We start from the raw sequence: 12,835 nt of genomic DNA, 5'->3' as shown, positions 1-12,835 counted from the left end.
TTGGACTCGCTGAATTCCTCCAGCAGATTGCTTTTTGCTCCAATTCCAGCATCTGCACTCACGTGTGTCTCCAAGCTTTTAGTCAATTGTGCTTGTATCTCCTAATAGCTCAGTTTCAAATATTAAGATGTTTTGATATATCAAAAGCAACATATAAATACAAATTGTTATGTATTAATGCTCTGCAATTTGTGTGCCATTGCTATGTATCATCTGATGGCATATGAGAAAGTTCTATTCAGCCCTGCTTATGATTGTCTATATATTAATTACTAAGAACCCGCCAAGTACAAACATTGTCACTATGTATCTACTAGAGAATTCTTATTAAGTATTAACAGTTAATTTTAAATTAATATTTCCTGTATGCATTAGAATGATTGATTCTATCATTCATCACAAAATATTGTTTGTGAGCAGGTAACGAGTCATATTTGGCAAACTTATGGATTGGAACAAGTAAAAAAGTCATTGATCAGTGGAATAGTGCTGTAAACTTTGGAGGGAAGGGCTAATTTGTTCACATTCATTAGTGCCAGCTCAGCATTTTCCACTGAAACATAAAGATTTAAATTATAAAATGAAGCTGAGCAGAATTGATTTGCTAGAATTATTTTCTTATGGATTGAAGAATTAACTATTTAGCCATACAATTAGTTGGCTTCAGTAAATTATCATTTTTAAGAATCCAAATGATTATGCATAAATTGAGGAGGTTATGTACACTAAATAACATTTATACCATACTCTGCTCATCACAGGACTGAAATAGATTTAGTTCTGTGGAAAAAATATGTTTTAAGATCTAGTACACTGGAGCTATGTGGGTGAAGAAAATACATTGTCAAATAAAATTAGCAGTGATAAAGAGAGCCTCGTTGTTCCTGATGTTACTTTCAGTCTAAAGTAAAAACAGAAAATGCTGGAAATACTCAGGAGGTCAGGCCACATCTGTGAGAAGAGAAGCAGAGCTAAAATTTCAGGTTGACCTGAAACGTTGACTCTGTTTCTTTTCCCACACATGCCTCCTGATGAGTTGAGTTTTAACAACATTTTCTATTGTTATTATACATTTCCAGTAGCTGCGGTTTTTTTCAGTTTTTATTACTTTCAATCCATCCATTTACACTTAAGCAACTCTTGGTGATTTACAACCTTTCCATTTGTGTCCCATGTGAATTAATATGCAACCAATATTAATGATTTTACTGTTCTTGCCCGATTTATTGCTTTAGCCCTGTATCCATTTTCCATTCTAAAAATCATTGGGCCTCCAGGCTGGACACTTGGATGGGATCCAACCAGAGCAAGAACCTCCAGCTGATTCGCCAATCCTCTGATCCCAAGAAATGTACTGCCAAAAGCTATTGATGCTTGGGCAACTTGGAGTTTTTAAAATCAAGTGATAGAATTTTGTTCACTCAAATGTAAGGGGATATTGAGCAAATTAAGGGGAAGGAGGAAAACAGAAGGCAAGTTGGGCTGGTGTTGTCGCCACCTGCCTTACTTCCCCACAGTTTATTCACTGCTACCCTATCTAATCTGGGTAACAGATCAAAAGCTAACCCCATATTAAAGCAAACACTATCATTAACTAGATCTGCATCATTTTAGATTCAGTAGTGGATATGTAGGAAGGGCCTGTGAAAGTGATTTTCTTTGACTTGGCCAAAGTTAAATCAATGTGATAGAAGCTTGCAAAGGCAAAAAACGACAGGAATATCAGTACTCCAGTGAAGGAGAGTGGTCTACTGATGTGGAGCGGATGGTCTCCTGTGTGTGTAATTACGGTTCAGTTCCTTAAGGACTTATTTGTCTGATATAGTCCAGGAAACACAGTTTTCCTAATGAACAAATATAATGATGCACAGTTTTCATGGCATAGCAGGTGGAATTAATGATGACAGTTCCTAACACACAACAAATGTCCTGTAAACTTTTGTTTAATCCTATGTAATAAAAGCAGAACTTGATTTATCTACACGCTAGTGGGCCAAATTGTAAAAGGAATTATGGAATGTTCCCAAAACACTGGAAGAATACCTGGAATATCATGTAAGACAAATAAACTGGCCTTTTCCTGACAATGTAAATTAGCTGTCCTGGTTATTACAACTTGTCTCCAGCAGCCCTTCACAAGTATAGTCATCTTTTCTTCGAGTGCCAAAACTCTTCAAAAAATGGATGCTGTAGTCCCAGAAATGTTGTCTGTCCCTTCCACTGAGCAGAGTTTGGCATTGGTTTAAATGAGATATTGATTGCTGAAGATATGTAATTGTGGAAGAACTCATTGGTTTTATTGAAAAGTAGTAGTTAATTAGAGATAAGACTAGGTTTCAGCAAAGGGATAGACAGATGTTATCTGAGACACTTGGTCTGGCTCATCACCCTTTTCTTATGTAGAATATTGTCATTGCAACTGTCCTTGAGAAATCATATTCATCTTTCCTCACCCTTTAGGCATTCAAAGGAAGTTTCCCAGACTTAATGTAATGCTGGTGAAGAGATGTAATTCGTTTATAAAAACGTGTGTCGGGTTGGCCAGATATTTTACGAGAGGGAGGTGTAAATTTACTTTGGATTTCAAGACTGCAATAATTAGGACCTGGCCATAAATGAATGAATACAAATAAAGTAAATATCTAAGACAAAGAAGGGATCAGAGTTATTTCAAAAAGATCCCTCTTGTAAAACGATGAATAATCCTTAAACTTTCAAAAGGTGATTAGTAAAACATTTTGTGATATGTCTCCTTTGGAACTGAAGTGCAAGGATTCTGTGGAAGTAGTGTACACAAAATTACTTATTTCCTGAAAGGTCATGATGGGGTAAAAATAAACAGCATTGTTGTGTTCTCCTGAAGCAACTGAGAAGTTGCAATAAAGTCACAAAGTCGCTGCTGAAATATTGCAACCCTGTATTCCAACCTTTCAAATATAGCATTCAGTTGTAGCTTTCAAGTATGCCTTCCTATTGGAATGCATGTACACTGAATTTAGATGCACATTCTGTTTCTTTTTTCATTGTAACAACAAGATCACATAAATAGAAAGTATTCTTTACACCAATGAACTGACTCCAAAATGACTCCACATTAGATGTTTTCAGTCTTCTCTCCAAAATCTGAGCTAATTAATTTCTTCGAGCATTTTCATTCGTTCTTGGTTCAAGAAGTAACTTGTATTTATATAGTAACTTCAGAATATTTCAAAGCTCTCTGTGTTCTGTGAAGTGCTTATCAAATATAGTCAATGTTATAAAGAAGGAAATTTGGCAACAAATTTATGCAGCTTGATAGAAGGCATCTTTGGTTTGAAAGCCAAACAAGTTATGAAGGGCATTGCTGACAAACAATTTGGCTACACTAGATGACTGTTATCGCAGGTCATCAATGATATTTTAATTACTGATCCAATCCTAAAAACCTCAGTAGCATCTGAAGCCCCAAGGCCTTGGGTGTTAACAAAAGATCTTTGTATTTCTACGTAATGGACAATTTTCCACCTGGGACCAAGGTCAAACCCAAGAGTTCAGGGGTGAGAGATGGCAAGCAGCCAGTGGCTGAATTTTAGTGACAGGAATAGTAGGTGCAATCACTGATGAGACTTCCTAAGATCAGTGTATGGACAGTCATTGTGGAAGGTAAGTGGGCAAAAGGGTGGGAGGTTGGGAGTGTTGGCTCTATTTATAGGGTTAGGGCCAACAATCAGGCAAGTGGCTGGTTTGAGATGGGGATCTCCATTAGTTTCTTCAGGTATTTGCTGGGTCAGGAATCAGGGCCAATCAAATGCAAAAGTGTGTGGGAGAGTGTGGTTGTCTCAGGAAATCAGAAAGTTGGGAGTTTGGGCATGGGCCTCACAGTCAGATCCATTAGGGGGCCTGAAATATCAGAGGATCAGTGAGTAGGTGGGATTCATGAACCTTGAAGGGCTGGGATGCCAAGAATTTCAATCATTTGGAGTGTCGAGGGTTCAGAGAGTCTGGAGTCTGGAATATTACAGGATTAGAGAGTCAGTGGGCAAGGAACATTCTTAACCTTGGGGGTGATTGCATCTAAGGTTGGGATGGGTGTCAGTATGATGTGGGGAAGGGGGGAGTGAGATTGAGACTTACTTCTCAGAAGATTGGGACTTACTTCTCATGAGTCCCAATCAAGCTTTGTGATGTTAAAACCTATTTGTGCAAGGAATGTCCAGTGATGGTCACTCCTGAAACAAGTTGGTATAATTTCCCCCTCAATGCCCCTGTGAATGACCCATTACAACAAGTTGTGAAACTGACGCACTCTAGAAAGTACCTGACTGAATTTCCATGGCAACCTGAAAGAATAATGTATTGTTTCACACAGGAAAGTCAATTTCCAATCACATACCGTTTGATGCAAAACGCGATCCTCTGATGCAGATTCTAGGCCCTTACATCTCCTTTCTTTTAAGAAGCTGAGTCAACTTACGAACAGAATAAATGTGTGGAACATTGAAACGAATTTCCCTCTCTGATGCAATATCTGCCACAATTATTCACTTTAATGAGGACTCCTGTAAACAATTCTTTCTCAAGTTTGTACTTTCCACAGTGGAATATTATCCCTGACTGTGATTGAGTGCTTGTAATATCTTGTTCTAGCATTGGAGAAGTGACGGGGATGACAATTTTATTATATTATTGTTTAGTGTATGATGATAGCTGTTGAATTTTACTATCACTGTTTAGTTGCTAATTAACAGGGTTTCACACACATATACGTAGAAGGTAGCATCTCTTCCCTTGACACTTTTACGATATAATTTATATAATGATAATTAAATGGTAAATTAATACATTACATGAAGTCCTGACAAAGGTCTACTATTAAAAATATTTGATTAAATAGCTTGGACACAAAGGAATAATGCAGCTTGTAGCTTGTACTTAAGAATGCTTAGTCAAAAATTAAACCCCTATTTGATATACCCTGCCTTTGTCAGATTGTAATTTCACATCTTGAGGATCACAAGCTAGGTTCCAGTTTGAATTATGATTAATGTTCTAAGTGAGTGCCTCTTCATAATAAACAAATTGTTGAGCTTCTTGTGGCTTTGTTTCAATGATAAATTCAATACATATTAATGCATTTTTTGTCATAATCATTTCTTCTGCCTGACATTCCTTCTGTTTAATCTGAGACCTTGATTTTTCAGCTATTGGCTGTTAAATGTTACATTTCAGAGTTGGTCTTCCCCTGGAGATCAATTATTTGCTTTACTGTTAGATCTAAACATTTACTTTAGTCTAGTTTACAATAAACTAAAAGTTATTTATAATCTAGGTGTTTTTTTCAATTCTATCAGTGACTGTCCAATGGTTTTCCTCACCATTAATTAGGAGGTTAAGTATGGGTGTTTGCTGCACATAGACAAACCTCTGATTAGACCAAACCTGGACTACTACGAGTTCTAGGCAGCACACCTTAGAAAAGAATGTGTTAGCGACAAAGGAAGCACGGCATAAATTTATCAGAGATATGTATGGATCTAGAGGTTCCAGGGAATACACTATAGTTTACCCCTCTTAATAATTTAACCCTTCAATTCCAGGTAACAAATCTGTGCTCCCCTTTCATTGAGGAGAGATTACTCAAACAATGTTTGTGTTCCTTGGAATTAAGAAGGTTAGAAAGACAAAAAAAAGCAACCCTTCCAATTGTGAAGGAACTTCATGACTTGATGATGGCCTAAAGAGCTCCACAGATAAAAAAGTACTTTGAAGCTCTGCAATGTAGCAAATACAGCAGCTCTTTTATGGACTAGATCCTATGAGCAGCCACATTAAGAAATATGGTATTCTGTTGTTAGTCCCATTGCTCATAATGTTGGTATGGAAGTAGATATTGGCAGGTCATTGAGGGCATTGGTGACAACACTGGCCCCCTATAGCCCTACACCACCTCCCTCCACTCCTGCACTTTGAAATAAACTCACTGGATTTTTTACATTTTACAAAAATAAATAAATAGTGCAAAAGAGGAATAAAAAGGTAGGATTCATGGACCATTCATAAATCTAATGGTTGAAGGGAAGAAGCTGTTCCTGAAATGTTGAGTGTGGGTCTTCAGGCTCCTGTACCTCCTCCCTGATGCTAGAAATGTGAAGGGGGCATGTCCCAGGTGCTGAGGGTCCTTAATGATGGATGCTGCCTTCTTGAGGCACCACCTCTTGAAGATCTCCTCGATGGCAGGGAGGGTTGTGCCCGTGATGGAGCTGGATGAGTCTACAACCCTCTACAGCCTCTTTTGATCCTGTGCATTGGAGCCGGCATACCAGGTGGTGATGCAACAAGTCAGAATGCTTTCCACTGTACATCTGTAGAACTCCTAATGAAGTAGAGCTGCTGGTGTGCCTTCTTTGTGATTGCATCAATGTGTTGGGCCTGGGATAGATCCTCTAAGATGTTGACGCCCAGGAACTTGAATCTGCTCACCTTGTGCTTTGCGCTTGTGTGAGTGACACAAGGGTATGATTTAACATTTGATTGATAGGTTCATGATTAGTTAGTTATAGGGGAGTGCTCGGGGTATGCTGAATTGAGCACTGTTGATAAGAATAAGGACTTGAAAATGCATTCATTGACCTGAATTGTGCCTTTGAGGTCCCTGAACATGTTATGGATTGTAGGTACTTTGCTATTGATTTCTGGCAATGATTTGCCTTCCACTGCATCTGCAATGTTTATTGGAGAATCTGCTAGACATTAGACGTCTCTCCCACTTTGCACTACCTCCAGTGAATGCTGGAAAACCCAGCAGGGAGCTCTCTTTTGAGTTAAGCCATTCTTCAACATCAACCAGGTAAGAGTGTGATCTAGAAGGCCTGACACCACACACTGCAGCAAGTTTACCCGTCCGAGAAGAGCAGGCAGGATTTTGATGGTTTCAGTCAGTTATGAAATTGGGTCTCCTGCTGAGATAACAATCTGATGGAGAGCACAGCAGTGAACACACACAGTAAAGAGTAAACCTGTTGTGTTGCCTGTGTTGGACACAATGGATGCAGGTTACTTGCCTATAGAGGTCTTTAACCATGTTCAGATGCTATTCACTTCATCCTTCTAAGAATATCTTCATCTGATTAATATAATGTATCCCTACAATTATCACACAAGTAAAAATGCCAAGTCAGCAGTTGGTTTATTGTAAGAGCAGAAATGAGTGTCGTTCACAACTTCTCACCTCCCGGCTAATGTGATTGTTGAATCCACCAATTGAAATCTGTTTTTAACTTGCATTTTCACAACATCTTTCTTGGAGAATCACAAAGTACTTCACATTCCATGAATTGCTTTGAAGTGTAGCCATTGTAGTTTAAGTGCAATAACCTGAAGTTAGCTCAGTTTCATGATTTGCCAGGCATGTCTGTCACATGCATTGAGGCTGAATGATCCACAGAAGCCAATTCTGCATTACTGGAAGGGTACCTGCCAAAGGAAAAAATGGTTTCACGCATGGTGGCGAGGAGAGAAGCAAGCCATATAAAGGTCACAGGGTACCAGGAGGGTGCTAAGTACATTGGAATATGCTGCCAAGGTTGGTGGGGTGGCAAATGGCAACATTGCTCAATTTGTTTCAGCTATTAAAAAGCAGTCTTATTGCCTCCATCTGTTTAAAATGGATGATAGGCAGGGGCTTTGGGAGGTTGAAGGGTGAGTGAATAATTGCAGCAAACAGGTCTAAGAAAATCTATTAGAACCGAGGGGCGAGGAATTCTATTGTGTTGTGCAAATTTATGTCCACTATGCAAAACAATTTCTATCAAAAGCAATAGTTTAAAAAAAATTTCTGATGTAGTGCATGGTTCACAAAGACCATAATTTTCCCTTCCAAGCCCATTTTCTTTCTGAATGCAAACACCCATTGAAGTGCCCAGACAGGTTTGTTATTTGAAGTTTGTCGAGCAAACAAACATAAGTTGCCCACACTGCTCTCAAAGTCAGTCGCTCCCACTCTTGGAAACCTTGCCTCAGGATCTGTGCAGGCTGCCTCTGCAGGGAGATGTCACATTTGACATTTTGCTGCTTACTGCTGTGTGACAGGAATCAAGAAAATCTCCACTGGCAAGATTGGGAATCAATTTTTGATAAATGCAACGTTTGCATTTAAACCTGAAAGGGGCATTTGGCTGCAGTGCAGAGCTCTCAAAAACATAGCTATTCACAGAGAGCACTCATGCTGCACGGGCAGAACCACAGAATGCTTACATGAGAGAAGAAGACTATTCTGCAAGAACAATTAAGTTAGTTCCACTCCTTCACTTCTCCCTGTAGCCCTGCAAGTTCTTTCCATTCAGATATTTATCCAGAGTCCATTTGAACGTTCCAATTAATTCTGCCTCCAGGGAGTGCATAACAAATGATAAACTCTGAAGATTGGGAAGGGGGTGGTTGAGCAGCAAATGCAACACCACTATCTAAGAAAGCAGTGAGAGAGCAAGAAGGGAACCATTAATTTGGCAGGCTAGCATCAGGAGTGTGGAAATTGCTGGAATCTACAATGAAGGAGGTAAGAACAGAACACCTGGAAAAGAATAATAAATTAAAAGGAATCATTGTGGATTTCTGAAAGGTAATGCATGTTTGACAAATCTATTGAAGTTCTTTGAGGATATGACTGGTGCAATGGATAAAGGCACATCAGTGGCTATTGTGTATTGTGCTTTTGATGAAATTTCGTGCAGAGTTTAGTTAACAAGATTGGAGCATATGGAACTGGGAGTAGTATATTGACTTAGGTTAAGCATTAATTAACAGAAAGCAAAAAGAGGAAATAAAGAAATTTTCTCAGATTGGTAGATTGTAACCAGAGGAATACTGTACATATCAGTGCTTGGCTCCCAGCTATGACAAATATCCAGGATTTGGTAAAGGTACCAAATGTCATCTTTCCAAGTTTGCCAATGTTTAAATGCATGGTGGAATTGTGAATGCAGAGCAGGATGTAAAGAGGCTTTGAGAGAATTGGCCAAACGTGAGAGAAGAGGGTGAGAACTTAGCAACAGAATATACTGTGGGAGAAAAATGTGAAGTGATTCACTTTGCTGTACAAAACAGATGCAGAGTATTGTTTAAATGGTGACAGATTAGAAAGTGATGATATTCAAAGAAACCTGGGTGTCCTTGTGAAGGAGTCATTGAATGAGGGTGCTGCAAGCAATTAGAAAGGCAATTATTTGGTCTTTATTACGGGAGGATTTAAGTACAGGAATAAAAGATATCTTGCTGTAATTACATACAACCTTGCTGAGATGACACCTGGAGTATTGTGTACAGTTTTTGTCTCATAGCCTAAAAAATAATACACTTACCTTGGAGGAAATGTAATAAAAAATATCACCAGACTCATTCTTGATTTGGTAGGTTTGCCATATGAGAAGAGATTGAATGGGCTGGGACAGTATTTTCTCGAGGTTAGAGAAATGAAAGCTGATATCATTGAGACTTATAAAATTCTTACAGGGTTCGACAGCGTAGATTGAAGGAGGATGCTTCTCCTGGCTGACGAGTCTAAGGGTCACAATCTCAGAATAAGAGATGAACCATTTAGAACTGAAAAGAGAATTTTATTCACTCAGAGAATGGTAAATCTTTGTAATTCTCTATCTCGGAAGTCCTATGGAATCTTAGTCATTGAGCCAATTCAAAACAGAATTTATTAAGTTCCTGCATACAACAAGAAGCAATGGAGCAGCTGTAGAAGATCAGCCATGATTTTGATGCAGAGCAGGTTTTGGTGAAGAGCTCAAATGGCCAAATGGTCTATTCCTGATTCTTATGTTCATATGCAACCAGTCACTAAAATATATGTTACTAATTTTGGTTCTTTTGCCCACCACCTTCATTTTATATCCTCTAGTTTTGGTTCCCCGCTGCCAAAGGGAACAATTTCACTGTGGCTCTACATGTCATGACTTTAAACAAATCCTTTCACAGCTTTTGTGTTCCAGGCAAAATGGCCCCAGCCAGCTTCTCCAGTCTTCCCGGGAATCATATTAGTAAATCACCCCTGCACCATTTTTGAAGACTTTACATCTTTGCTAAAGTATGGTGTTCCATACTTGATACATTCTTCCAGCTGTGGTCTAACCAGTGTTTTATTGTTATCCTTTTGTTGTCTTCCAGCTGTGGTCTAACCAGTGTTTTATTATTATCCTTTTGTTGTCTCACAGTGAACTGTGAGGAAGATAGTAATGGACTTCAAAGAGATTTTTGCCCGCCAAAATCTCTTTGAAGTCCATTACTATCTTCCTCACAGTTCACTGTGCCTTCAAATTGGTTGTCATCTGCAGATTTGGAAATTGTGCCCTGTCCAAGTCCAAGATGTACATATACTTTAAGCAAAGATGAAGTATACAGACCTCTGGGGAAATTCACTATATACTTCTACTATAATGCAGTAAACAACCTTTCACAGCTATGCTTTGTTTTATGTTACTTCAGCAATTTTCTATCCATGCTGGTCAGCCCATTTTCACCCCGCAAGCTTCAATCTTGATGACAATTCTATTTCGTGGCACCTTATCAAATCCCTTTTGAAAATCCATAGATACAACATCAACCTCTTTTTTAGATCATTAATCCTCTCTGTTACATTTTCAAAGGACTATATAAGGTTAGTTAGACGTGATGGAGACTTTCTCTAATCAATCCACACTTGTGCAAAAGGCTGCTAATTCTGGCCCTGAAGTTTGTTTCTGGAACTTGGCCTATTACTGAGGTTAAACTTACTGAACTGTGGTTATTGGGTTTCTCCCTTTATCTGTTATTAAACAAGCAGCTAACATTTGCAATGTTCCTGTCTTCAGGCACCATCCTGAATCTTCAGATGTTTGGAAGATTAAGTCCAGGACGAGTATAATGTCCTTTCTTACTTTCTTAGCAACTTGGGATGTATCATATCTGGATCAGCTGATTTATCCACATAAACTGCTGCTGTGCTTTCTAATACCTCCTCTTTATCATTGTTTAGCCCATTCAGAATCTTAGCTGTATCGTCTTTTCCTCAGACTGCAGCAGCATTACTTCCTTGGTAAAGACTAACACAAAGTATTCATTTGGTACCTTAATCACGCCCTTTGCCTTCATGAGTGAAATTTCTTTTTGGTCTCAGATTGACTCCATCTCCCCTCTTGCAACACTTATCTTGTTCAAATCCAGCAAGGATTTTTTTTTGGACTTCCTTTATATTTGCTTTTATATTTTATATTTCCTTTTATCATTTCTCATACTTTCTCTTTGTCTCTTATTTCCTTTTATACATTCCCTTGAAACCTTATGTAATCAGTCCAGTTCTCACTTGTGTTAACAACTTCGCCTCTGTCATATGCTTTTTCTCTGCTCTATTTTAATCTCGAATCTTTGGTCTCACTTTAACATTCTGATCCTTATTGGGAACGATCTGAACTGTAGATGAAACATCTGCACCTTAAAAGGCTTTGCATTATTTAATTACATGTTCCCCCTGACAAGTTTTGATTCCAATTTACTTGGGCTAGATTTGCTCTTATCCAATTGAATTTGGCTCTTCTTCAATTTACTATTTTTTAACTTGGGAGTGATCAATGCTCTTTTCCATAGCTATTCAGAATTTTATGATATTATGATAGAAGTTTCATAGATGCTTCCACACTGATACCAGCTCTAGTCAACCTGGCTCACACCCTTAAACCCAGTCCAGTCCAGTAATGCTGTCTTCCGTGCTGAGCCAGGCACCTCCCGGTAACATTCATGAATGTTCATAACAGAAGAAGGGTGCTTACTGGATGTTGTGTACTTCAGAAAAGTCTGTGCAGGTTCCTCTGGCCCACCTGGATGAACTCTGCCAACATTACATTGTGTACTCATTCCTTGCCAACATTCCCCAGTAGTTGAAAGGGTGCTATATTGTGGAGTGACCCTTTAAGGGCTACTTCCTCAGGTGAGTCCTGGGAGGAAGGGTGAGATAATGCTGGTGAGACAATGTCTGCAGAGAAAGCAACGTTTCAGTCAATAACCTTCCACTAAAATTAGGAAAAGAATGAAAACAAGTGGCAGACAACGTGGGGAGAGTTGGTGGGAACAGAAGGGAAGATCTGCAACAGGGTGGAGAGCAGGACACATGTGATGGAAATACAGGCAGAGCAAGGGGAGAGTGTAAAGGTTAAGGAACAATGTCTGGAAAAGATGTAAATAGGAGGAGAGGAATGAAGTTTGTAGTGCCAGAAGAAGAAAGAGAAAAAAAAACCCAGAAAGCTGAAATGGCGATTTATCTGAAATTGTTGAATTCAGTGTTAAGTCCTGAAGTTTGTAAAGTGCTGAATCAGAAGATGAAGTATTGTTCCTCACACTTTCATTGAGCTTTATTGCATGGTGTAGGAGGTTAATGACAGTTAACTCAGAGTCTGAGTGGGATGGAAAATTAGTGTCACAAGTGATTGGAGTTCAAGACCACTCTTGCAGGCTAAATGGAGATGTACTGCAAAACAGTCACAATGGTAATGTGCCATTTGTGATGTAACTTTGCAGACACTGCATTAAAGCATCATCATTTGACCATTTGTTGCACCACAGCTGCCTCCGAAGTATTTCCAGTATTTATTTCTTTCATTTCAACATTTCCCAGCTCTGATGAAAAATCATCAACCTTAAAACATTAACTCTGCTTCTCAGTCCACAGATGCTGGCTGACCTGTTGAATATTTCCACTATTTTATGCTTTTATTTCAAATTTCTAGCATTTACTTTTGGATCACTGTGACGATCCCTAACATCTGTTGTTCCTGAAACAGAGTAGCATTTGATGAAAGAACCTGTTCATACTGTTTTCAAA

At 38.8% G+C, this 12,835-nt stretch overlaps 1 protein-coding gene across 4 annotated transcripts in view; it reads left to right on the top strand.

Moving 5' to 3' along the window:
- pcdh11 (protocadherin 11) overlaps window positions 1-12,835 on the top strand; it is a 569,766-nt gene that overhangs the window by 408,383 nt on the left and 148,548 nt on the right. The gene's annotated exons all lie outside the window — the stretch shown is intronic.

Source organism: Pristis pectinata, chromosome 8 (genome assembly GCF_009764475.1).
Source record: "Pristis pectinata isolate sPriPec2 chromosome 8, sPriPec2.1.pri, whole genome shotgun sequence".
NCBI classification, from domain to species: domain Eukaryota; kingdom Metazoa; phylum Chordata; class Chondrichthyes; order Rhinopristiformes; family Pristidae; genus Pristis; species Pristis pectinata.
Note: the sequence above shows the minus strand (reverse complement) of the source record. Positions and strands in the feature narration are given on the sequence as shown.